Consider the following 11897-nt stretch of genomic DNA (forward strand, 5'->3'; position numbering starts at 1 on the left):
TTATTGATCTGAGGCAATGAGCCAGAAGTTTGCCTTAGAGGGTGTTTTGCCAAATGGAAAAAACAAAAACAAAAAACATAGAGGTATTTAAGACTCTGGGGAATGGAGAAGTCTCCATGCAATTTGAAAGAAGCAGTGTTTTGATAGTCAAGATAGTGTCATGCATAGACCATCATCAGGTCTACTGAAAAGTGTTTCTGTGGAAACAATAAAGTTAAGGTAGATACAGAGCCTGGAGCCTGTAAACCTTTTATCTGAAGTCCTGCACCTGGCTGGTAAATAGCCACTGCTTCTCTGAATCCAAGAGTAACCAGGTTTTCCAGGCAAAAGTGGGAGGCTTTACTCTTCCTGATATGATTTGCAACAGAGGGAGGCTCTGTCTGTCCATGATCTTAGAGAACAAAGTGTCTTAGTGAGTCATTTCAAGAAGGGGTCGTAATGACTCATTCAAGTTGCAGTATGTCCTTGGGAAAAATTCTGTTTCCTGTCAAATTTGCAGCTGGTTGTGTCTGTTATAACAGCCTGATGAATGGCCAGCCAGGTTTTTCCTTCCTCAGTTTGTGAACTCTTTCTTATTTTTTCATCAGGGAGGTGATGCTAGTAGATGTGAAAGGTGAGGAGGTGCAGAAAGGAAAGCAAGAAGGAAATAAGGTGAGTTAAAGTCAGAGGAGAGGTTGATTCAAGGAAGATGGCACCTCAAAGGGAGCATTCCTACAGCCTAGCACAGAGCCTGACTTACTACTCCTGACTTAAAAATTAGAAGCTGACACCTGAGAGGACACTCTTTGAGTGAAGCATCCTCAGCATCAAGATGTAGGGATATTCTAATGACCCTAATAGTATTGGTTACACTATCACATAGAATTTCATGATGCTCATTTTACATTGAACCAGAAAAGTGGAATGGAAGTGCTGACCACCAACCATCAAATGTATTATGAATTCTTCCCTTAGACAGTCACAGATTAATGTCAGGGTCATAATGTCATTAATGTCAATGTCACTTCTTCATAGGAACAACTGTCCGCCGGAAGCCACCGGTTTGAATAATGACAGTGTCTCCATGGTTTTGGAGAATGGACTTTAGAACCTAAGAAGGACCGGATTCCTGAGTGTCAGGGCCTATTTTTGAATGTGTTTGTGAAGGACAGGATGTCCTCACTGCTGTGTCAGAAATGAGTCAGGAAACTAACCTTGTGACTCTAGGAACTGAAAGCATAGCAGAATGCAAACAGGTTGACCCTTTGAGCCTCTGTATCCTCCATGTCACCCTTGTGGAAAGGCAGGAAGTGAAACTGGGGGAGGCAGCCCATCTTCTCCAAGCTCCCAGACTCTCATCCTCTGTAAGTGGTAGCTGAGTGTCTCCCGTCTCCTGTAAGCTCGGTGGGTAGGATGGGTGGAGAGAAAGAAGCTTAACAACTTCCCCTGCTCAGAGCACCTCTGCCTTTCAGATCAGAGACTCCTTGTAGCCAGCACAGACTGTTCTTAGCAGACCTTTATTTCTCTGAAGCTCTTGACATTTATGTGCTTACCTTCATGCAATCTTTATTTTTTTAATTTATTTTATTGAAGTATAGTTGATTTATAATGTTGTATTAATTTCTCCTGTATAGCAAAGTGGCTCAGTTATACATATAGACATTCATTTTCATATTTTTCCTTTATAGTCCATCACAGGATATTGAATATAGCTCCCTGTGATATACAGTAGGACCTTGTTATTTATCCATCTTAAATATGATAGTTATATTTGGAGTTTGGAGAAGGAAATGGCAACCCACTCCAGTATTCTTGCCTGGAGAATCCCATGGACAGAGGAGCCTGGCAGGCTCCAGTCCATGGGGTCGCAAGAGTCGGACACAACTTAACGACTAAAGAGAGAGAGAAAAATATAATAGTTTGCATCTGCTAATCCCAAACTCCCAAATTATCCCTCCCCATCCCCCCCCATTGGCAACCACAAGTCTGTCTCTATGTCTGTGAATCTCTTTCTGCTTCATGAAGAAGTTCATTTGTGTTATATTTTAGATTCCACATACAAGTGATATCATATAGTATTTGTCTTTCTTTTTCTGGCTTACTTCACTTAATATGATCATTGCTGAGTGGATCCATGTTTCTGCAAGTGACATTATTTTATTCTTTTTATGGCTGAGTAGTATTCCATTGTGTGTGTGTGTGTGTGTGTGTGTGTGTGTGTATGCTGTGCTTAGTCTCTCAGTCATGTCTAATTCTTTGTGACCCCATGGACTGTAGCTCATATATATATGGGTTTCCCTGGTAAAGAAAGGTAAAGGATAAAGAATTTAGCTGGTAAAGAATCTGCCTGCAATGCAGGAGACCCTGGTTCAATTCCTAAGTTGGGCAGATCACCTAGAGAAACGATAGGCTACTCATTCCAGTATTCTTGGGCTTCCCTGGTGGCTCAGATGGTAAAGAATCTGCCTGTAATGCAGGAGACCTGGGTTCGATCCCTGGGTTGGGAAGATCCCCTGGAGGAGGGCATGGCAACCCACTCCAGTATTCTTGCCTGGAGAATCCCCACAGACAGAGGAGACTGGTGGGCTGTAGTCCATGGGGTTGCAAAGAGTTGAATACGATTGAGCACCTAAGCACAGCACAGCACATAAATGTATATACCATATCTACTTGGGCTTCCTTTGTGGCTCAGCTGGTAAAGAATCCACCTGCAATGTGGGAGACCTGGGTTCGATCCGTGGGTTAGGAAGATCCCCTGGGGAAGGGAAAGGCTACCCACCCCAGTATTCTGGCCTGGAGAAGTCCATGGGGTTGCAAAGAGACAGACATGACTGAGCAACTTTTACTTTCTTTCATGTCTACTTTATCCATTCATTGCTGATGGGCACTTAGGTTGCTTCCATATCTTGGCTACTGTCAATAGTGCTGCTGTGAATATTGCTTTTCAAATTGTCGAGTTTTGTCCAGATATATGCTCAAAAGTGGGATTGCTGGATCATATGGCAACTCTATTTTTAGTTTTTTGAGGAATCTCCATGCTGTTTTCCATAGTTGTGTGTAATCTATTTTTCCAATTTTTCTCCCTCTAGCTTTCACAAGTCACTACTAGTATGAGTTACCTTCAGTCTGGAATATTCTTTCCAACCTCTGTTCCCTTCCTCGTGTCCCGTCTCAGCACCACTTCTCCATGAAGCCTCCGGGCTGGCATGAACCTGTCCTGGCAGCATCTCAAGATCCTGAGGATTTTACATGAATTACCTCCACCTCCAGGTCGAGGTTGATGAGAACACATGACAAAGGAACAGAGCTGGATGGTAGTTAAAACAGTAGAAACAGATTTTGCCCAGGAGCTATGACCATAGGGGAAAACAGACCTCAGTACAGAACCTGGGCTCAAGTCCAAGTTCAACAAGGACAGTTGGGGATTTATAGCCAAGGAGCAATGTAGGGGTCAGGATGGAAAATTATTAAGAAGAGACATCAGGGGTAAGGGGTGGAGTTATGCTGGCTAAACAGACAACAGGATTCTTGCTGAAGGCAGCCCAGGCCAATGAGACGTCTGATCAATATGGTCAGACATGGAGGGTGGAGGATTCTCTGTGAACCGGTTTATCCGGATTTCTGCTCAAGGTGGGCTGCGCAGGTCTAACAGGGATGAGGCATATTTGGGAAAAGCCCATGAGGAGCCTGACTGAAATCTGGTTAAGGAGGGAGACTTTATCACATAGGGAAGCAGTCCTCCTCCGGAAAATACTGACCCCATGGGATATCAAGAGAGATGGGCAGAGGAGACTGTGAGTTGCATGTGAAACAGGTAACTTTACCCTGGGGAATCCAGCACGAGCTGTTGGAAAGTGGAGAGTCTTTGAATCTCCAGCACCCTGAGTCATCTTGTTCAATGGGAGCAGTGGGGCCAGCTCTTGGAGCCCGGGTGAAGGAATTAGCTGTGATTAGAAGCAGCTGGGAGCAGAGCAAAGCCCTGGGGTCCTCAGCGGAAGGAAGAGGCAGTCTTGTGAAATAGAGTCCTGTAAGCTCAAGCTCATTGTTCGGCTAAAATAATTGTTTATAGCAGAAGACATCTATTTGGAGGAGGGAAAAAATCCTAACTGATGGAAACTAGTTAGCATCAAGCCAGGGAATAATAATGAAACCCAGGGCCAATAGCTGTGTGGTTTTCTTAGGAACCAATACTGCCAGACACACTTAATAGTTTGTTTCTTGAAAAAAAATGTGTATGTGAACTCACACACACACACACACATACACACACACACACACCTGAATGAATGGTTAAGTAGAACACAGCAGCTGTTACTTATTTGGACCTTACTAAAGCACTTGATAAAAATGTCTCATGAAATTTGACTTGCAAAACAAGTTCAAATTGGCTGGAATAGGAGAATTCCGGTGCAGATTGAATACTGGCTCCAAAGCCAGAAACCGTAGGTAATGGAACTGATAAATAAGCGGCAGCAGATCTAGTTGCTGGAGAGTGTTTAGCAGATGCCCCAGGGGTTACTGTGAGCACTGAGTTTATTAAAAACCTTTATCAATGAGTTGGAAGAACCAGTGAACAGGATGCACGTGAATTCTGCCAGGAATACTAGGTTGGCAAGTGTTAGAGAAGGTAGGGAAGACCAAGTCCTGGTGCAGAGGGGTCATGGAGAGCTTAGACGTGTGTATTGGAGGAAAAAGGAAGAAAGAAGATGGGATGCTTCTTAACAAGGGGGTTTCATTGGGTTATATTTGGGGGAGGCAAGAAACCACCCACATTATCTTAATGGCTTATAGATTTAAAAAAACAAGTTAACAAGCTTGCCGGGACATTGTAATTTTTTTTTTTTTCATTGCCACATTGTCTGTCAATGGAAGGAATGAGGGGAATTCATGGATAAATGAGGATACTTTCATCCAGTGGAACATGCTATAACCTTTAAGAAGATGTTGTTTCTCAGTCGCTAAGTCGTGTCTGACTATGCAACCCCATGGGCTGTAGCCTGCCGGGCTCCTCTGTCCATGGGATTTTCCAGGCAAGAATACTGGAGTGGGTTGCCATTTCCTTCTCCAGGGGATCTTCCCAACCCAGGGCTCGAACCCAGGTCTCCTGCACTGCAGGCAGATTCTTTACCACTGAGCCACCAGGGAAGCCCCTTTAAGAAGATAGCATACCTGCAATTAATGAGTCACAAGGACATCCACAAGAGTTGTAAGCGAGCAAGTTGCAGAAAATGATGACAAATATGATACAGATTTTGTTTTAAATAGATAAGTGTTGAGCATAGATAGAGTCATACAAATGTATTAATAGTGATTACCTCTGTGTGTTGGAATCAGGGGACAAGGAAGTAGGAGAAAGTCACTTCATATATTTATTGGATGCTGATGCTGCATTTGGGGTGAGAGAATTACACACACACAAGTGTACATTGAATGGCTTTATTAAATAGAAAGACTTTGAAAACTTAAGATGCCCTATCCAATAAAGAGTTATTATGATCTTCTATTACCAGCTCTTCAGATCGTTGCTGTCCAGAGAGATGGAAATCAGATGAAAAATGACCTGGCCTGGCCGTGTTGAAGTGGTTGAGCTGAGCTGAAGCTGAGCTCATTTTCAGTTCCATTTTCTGAGAAGTTCTGTGACATTGGTGCACATTTGTCTGACACACCCAAGTAAAGCTGCTTCATCTTAGGATGTCTTGAGCCCAGTTTGGCTCAGGATGGCATTGAGTGTGTCATAGTCAAACTATATGCTAAAAGCTGCCCATGGCTGCTTGAGAGGTGACTCAAGAGAGACAAAGCAAGTAGAAATATCTAGGAAAGACTTATCTGTGCTGATGAGCTGGGGGTTACTTGGAAGTTTCACTTATTCCATCAAAGGGTTGGGTTGCAATCATCTTCCAATTGGTTGTTACCTTCAAATCTGCAAAACTGCCTTGGACATCACAGGAAAACAGACTTTGCTCACAGGACTATCATTACATTTGGTTTCCAAAATGAGCTGGAAATGCCCACAGAAAGGCGTTGTCTTGCGATGTCTGTGTAGTTTTATTCTGTTTGGATTTCCTGTCATCTGTAAAGAAAACAAATAGCTTCCTTGTGAGTAGTGTGTTTGGGGCAGTATAACGATCATCAGCTTCAGTTTTGAATTTCTTCTGCTCATCTTTCATTCCAGCCAGAGGTGCTGGAGTCTGACAGGGCCCTTTTTTTGTATATTGATCTCAATCCATAGCAACTGCCTGGTGAATGGAAAAATCTTGTGTTTATCATTTGCTAGATTTTTGTTGTGAATTTTTTTCCCCTCTACAAGCTGTTCAAGTGTTCCAGCCATAGAGCCCACATGGTCTTCTATCCCCTTGATGTTTTCTTCATGTGGATGATGGTTTGGAGATGTTCTAAGGATGTACCACGATAATATACTTTATGGAGTTACTCTGTAACATTCCTGCATTGATGCCTTTGCCAGTGTAAAAGAATATCCAATCTATCAACGTCTAAAAACCACTTAAAATAAATGGCCCCATGTGTTTTGAAGTCATGTGGGAAAACCCCAGGTTTCAAGTAACCATTAATAAATAATTACCCCTTTGTTAATGTATCCTGCCGATTCCACAATAAGACGGGGTTGATGGATGACATAGCTCTGCTATGGACACATTCATCAGCGTGTGCTTTTCTTGTATTCCCTATAGGTGTAAGCTCCCAGAGGGCACACGAGAAGTGTGCTGTATCCACATCATATAAAGAATCTGGTGAGGCTTCCCTGGTTGTTCAGTGTAAAGGATGCAGGAGACACATTTTTGATCCCTGATATGGGGTCCCACATGCTGCTGAGCAATTAAGTCTGTGCACCCCAACTACTGAGCCCGTGCTCAGAGCCCGGGAGCCACAAGTACTGAGCCCTTGTGCTGAAGCTACTAAAGCCGGCTCTCCCTAGAGTCTGTGCTTCGCAACAAGAGAAGCCACCTCAATGAGAAGTCTGAGCACCTCACTTGGAGAGGTTGAGAGCCCCTGCTCTGCACAACTAGAAAAAAGCCTTCAGAGCAACAAAGACCCAGAACAGCCAAAACTAAATAAAATTAAAACAAAGAATTTGGTGGATTAAAAAAAAGTTACAGAAGCAAAGCTTTCCCCCATAAACTTTAGCCCAGAGCTTGGTCTATAGATGGCCAATAAATACTTGCTGAGCAATTCAGGATTTGGGGCTGGTGATGTGGGAGATCCCATTCAACACAAGTGACCGGGAGACCACAACAAACAGCACAAGAGAAGGAGCTTCTCGGTGACACTGATTGCACGTGTGCCCCAAGATACCCACGGATTGTGGATGAGGCACTGAGTAGTCAATAAACAAAAAATAGGCAGCCACGTTCTCAGAATAGTGCTTAGCTCCTTTTCACAGGCATCCACTGGATGCTGAAGATATGTCAAGCCACCCAGGTGAAGGCCATCAGGAACACACCTGTGCTTAGACAAGAGGGTTAATTCCAGCTTCAGGGAGAGAGACCACACCGTGGAGAGCCGGATGTCCCAGTATAAGAGGGTGTTAGAAAGAGCCTGCTGTAGGATTTGGGCTCCTGTTAGGCGATCTAGGGGAGGGTCTATAGGAACCAGGTTCGCTCTTGTTGTTGCTGTTATTGTTCAGTTGCTCAGTTGTGTCTGACCCTTTGCAACCCCATGGACTTTAGCATACCAGGCTTCCCTGTTGTTCACTGTTTGAGTTTGCTCAAACTCATGTCCATTGAGCTGATGATACCATCCAACCATCTCATCCTCTGCTGTCCCCTTCTCCTCCTGCCCTCAATTTTTCCCAGCACCAGGTTTGATCTAGCCTGGGTATTGCTGTGAAGCAGGAGCACTTCTAGGAGTGGGAATCTCAATACACCTTACCTCCAGGGAGAGCAGCTTAAAAAGCCAGGAAAAGCTGGAACTGCTCATGATGTACCAGTGACTAATTTGGAAGGATTTTGGGGTTGGCGTGTCTTGTGTAACCTCATGTGGGTGGATGTTCAGAGATGATTTATGACCAACGGGAGGATGCATAGCTGGGCTGGAAGCATCAGGTCAGCTCATGATAAACCCTGAGGCCAAGATGTAAGATCATCACTAGCTACCGGTCGCAGTGGGGGGGTGGGGGTTGTTTGCTTTCTCAGATGTCATCGAAGAAGTCAAGAAAGGAACTGGAGACCCCTGGCTCCCCATTTTCCTACTCTGTCACTCAGGCTGAGGACGTGACTTGAGCCAGACAGCCCCAAACTCTGAGTCCCATTAGCGTTCCCCTCCTCCCTTCCATCTGTAAGACGGATGGACCCTAGAGTCAAGACTGTTTGATCCTCTGCATGCTGAAACACTCATCTCCTAGGACTGTCCTTTGTTAGAAGAGAAAAAGGTCACTTCTCTAAATGGGTTTACATGAGCTGGAAATAAGAGGACTTTAAGATGTAGGCAGTGGGCTTCCCTGGTGGCTCAGAGGGTAAAACGTCTGTCTGCAATGCGGGAGACCTGAGTTTAATCCCTGGGTGGGGAAGATCCCCTGGAGAAGGAAATGGCAACCCACTCCAGTATTCTTGCCTGGAGAATCCCATGGACGGAGGAGCCCGGTAGGCTACAGTCCACGGGGTCACAAAGAGTTGGACACAACTGAGCGACCTCACTTCACTTGCACTTCACTTCAGATGTAGGCAAGTAGGTGTATATATTTTAAAAGTGAATCACACTTATGCCAGTTTATGGAGACAAAAAGTCCATTTTCCTTACAGCCACCCATCTATGTGTCTTAAATGCCAAACGGGGTCATATAGCATTTCACTCTGCAGCTACTTTTCAACTCTAATGTTGAGTAACATGTAAAGAAATTCTGAATGGGAATATATTTGGTGAAAAGGGTTCAAGTATTTTAAATATTAGACTATTTAAATACAGAAAACATCTGTAAATGTAGAGCATGTAACAGGCACAGACCAAAAAAATGTGTTCATTGCTTCAGTTAGTCAACAGTTTTCTCCTCTTAGATCAATTACGAGGAAGTGAAGTGAAGTCTCTCAGTCGTGTCTGACTCTTTGCGACCCCATGGACTGTAGCCTACCAGGCTTCTCTGTCCATGGGATTTTCCAGGCAAGAGTCCGGAGTGGGTTGCCATTTCCTAAGGAGAGACTCAGTTCGGAGAAGGCAATGGCACCCCACTCCAGTACTCTTGCCTGGAAAATCCCGTGTATATAATCCCTGGTAGGCTGCAGTCCATGGGGTCGCGAAGAGTCTGGACACGACTGAGCGATTTCACTTTCACTTTTCACTTTCATGCATTGGAGAAGGAAATGGCAACCCACTCCAGCGTTTTTGCCTGGAGAATCCCAGGGACGGGGGAGCCTGGTGGGCTGCCGTCTATGGGGTTGCACAGAGTCAGACATGACTGAAGCGACTTAACAGCAGCAGCAGCAGCAGAGACTCAATTATTCAAAACCATTTTTATCTGATTGCAGACGTAAGCCATTCCCACTATAAAAATGTTTGGAATAAGAAAAAGGAAAGAGAAATAAATAAAAATCACCACATGGAGACAACCACTGTTCATGATCTGGGTCTTTCATTCATTCAGCAAATACTTAGCAACACCATGTAGTAGATACAGGACTAGTGGCTGGAAAGACACAGACAAATAAAACAATCTCTGGCCTCAAGAATCTCATAGCTCCATGGGCAAGAAAATTTGAATAAGTAGGGAATTACATTTGGTGAGTGCCATGGCAAATGTTTTCATAAGGCATTATGTTAACAAGGAGGACACAACTCCACCCCCCATAGATGTGGGTGTGTGACAGGGTAGGGTAGAAAGGAATCCCTCTTCAAGAGGGAGTTCTTATTGAACAATCTAGAAATAAAGACAGGAATAAGGAAAGAGAGAGTACACAATCTCTCCTTCCAAGAGCAACCAGGTGCAGGCGTTTTATGGTGGCTCTGATTCCATTGCACGGATGTCCTGTTATTGGCTCTGACAAGTCTGCAGGGTCTCTCTGTTGATCAGAATTAGGGATTTCCCAGGAGCACTGTTTCTATGACCTGTGTCCTTATATACTAACCCGGTAAGTTGAAGATGTGTAACCATAATGGTTTATGCTGAGCTATTCAGGAAGAGTATTAGGGATCTGGATATGATAACCAAGAGACTTAGGATTCTGAATTTATTATGTTTTTTCTAATACAGCAGTTTGTTGAGTTGCTGGGCTGGGAGAGGAAGGGGAGACAGAAATAGCATGCACACGCTCACACACACACACACGTGACTTCAGAAGAATCCCACCCTCTTGTGTCTTAGGTCCCTTCTGTCCATCGCCCTTGTGCCCTTTTTCTAATTTTGCCTTTTTAATTGCCGCTGTTCATCAGGGTCCCTTCGAGGCGCCAGTCCCCAGCAGATGCTCTTTGCAGGCAGATATTCACCGAGCTCCATTTGTCAAGGTGGAGGCAACCCCAGCGAGGCAGTGATTACAAGAGAAACCTGCAGAAGACAAGAGTGCCTCTGTCCAGTCGTTCATAAAATGTGATAAGGGAAAGAAATTTCAGCAAAACCAACCATCTCAAAGTATATTCAAACATAGCTCCCTAAAGGCCACTTGTTCGGAGTCCCAGCTAATTAATATATGGGAGTGGTTTAACTTCAGAGAGATTTCTAATGAAAAAAATAAAAATAAAACTGAGTAAAATGCCCACATGGACAATCTGGGGCAACCCAGTAGAATGCATCTCTCATCTCTATCAAATACAGGAAGCTGGCAGAAATTCTCCCACTCAGCTCTATGAGGATGGTGTGGGTTGCTTGCAGCAGCTGGGAACTGAACTGATTACAGGTAGACTAGATGCTCAGAGACAACTTGGAAATCCTCCCATCTCCATTATGCAATTTCCTATCTTAATGCTAATGACTTGAAGACAGGACAAAAAGAAGTCAAGGGTGCCTGAGACAAGGGAAGTAGTCAAGAGAGTGAGCAGTGGTCCAGGCAGCAGAACTTGTCCTGAGATACTTGGTCAAAGGAGGCAGGGGCTGTCCATCTGTGGTTCTCAATGGTGGTCCCTGGAACAATAGCTGCCATCACCTGAGAACACGGAGCCCCAGAAATCCTGAGTCAGTGAGGAAGGCCCTGGCCCCCGGAAGCTGCATTCTAAAGAGCTCTCTCTGTGATTCTGATGGTTTTTCTGGTTTGGGTACCACTGAGATCTTTGGAAGACTTTGAAAGATGCTCAAAAGGAGCCTTTCCTCATCCAACCTTGCTTCCCGTGCACCTGAAATTTTACCACATGACATATCCCACATAGATGTCTGTTTGTTCTTGCCATCCTTCATTAAAATGCAAGGTCCCTTGTATATGTATGGCTGAGTCTCTTCTCTGTTCACCTGAAACCACCACAACATCGTTAATTGGCTATATCCCAAAATAAAATCAAAGTTTAAAATCTGAAACAGTTTCAAAGTCCTTCATGATGGATGGATTGGTCCTTTTGTCACTGGTCTTGGGAGAAGGGTGGGAGTCACCTGGGGCAGAGCCACCTCCAGCAGCACTCATGCTAAGTCAGCAGACCCCTGCCCACCCACACACACCTGAGAATAAATTACTGACGTCTGAAGCCATTGAGTTTTGGGGTGCTCTGTTATGCTGCATCTTCATGGCAATCACTAGCTGATGCAAACATGCTTGAATTATGGGATATGGGCTCCAAGCAACTCCTGCCGCTTGCTAGCTTTGGCCATTGTTGAAGCTTTCTAAGCCACAATGTCTGTCACAAAAGATAAAAAAAATAGAGGTTCAAACCCATAAAAAGTTGCTGTGTTTCTGTGGACTGAATAAAGGAGACAATGCTGATAAAATGCTCACTCTAGCCCCTGGCTCAAGACGTATTGTGTTAGCTATTGTCACGGCAGCACACACCTA

General features: G+C 44.4%; 1 long non-coding RNA gene across 1 annotated transcript; it reads left to right on the forward strand.

The window, feature by feature from the left end:
- Positions 1-1096: 1096 nt before the first annotated feature.
- Positions 1097-6529, forward strand: LOC145532029 (uncharacterized). The gene is made up of 2 exons (XR_014072922.1): positions 1097-1343; positions 3069-6529. It is a non-coding gene; the product is annotated as an uncharacterized LOC145532029 (long non-coding RNA).
- The last annotated feature ends 5368 nt before the right edge of the window (positions 6530-11897 follow it).

The sequence above is a fragment of the Giraffa tippelskirchi genome, chromosome 13 (assembly GCF_054371585.1).
Source record: "Giraffa tippelskirchi isolate mGirTip1 chromosome 13, T2T-mGirTip1v1.2.pri, whole genome shotgun sequence".
In the NCBI taxonomy this organism is placed as follows: Eukaryota; Metazoa; Chordata; class Mammalia; order Artiodactyla; family Giraffidae; genus Giraffa; species Giraffa tippelskirchi.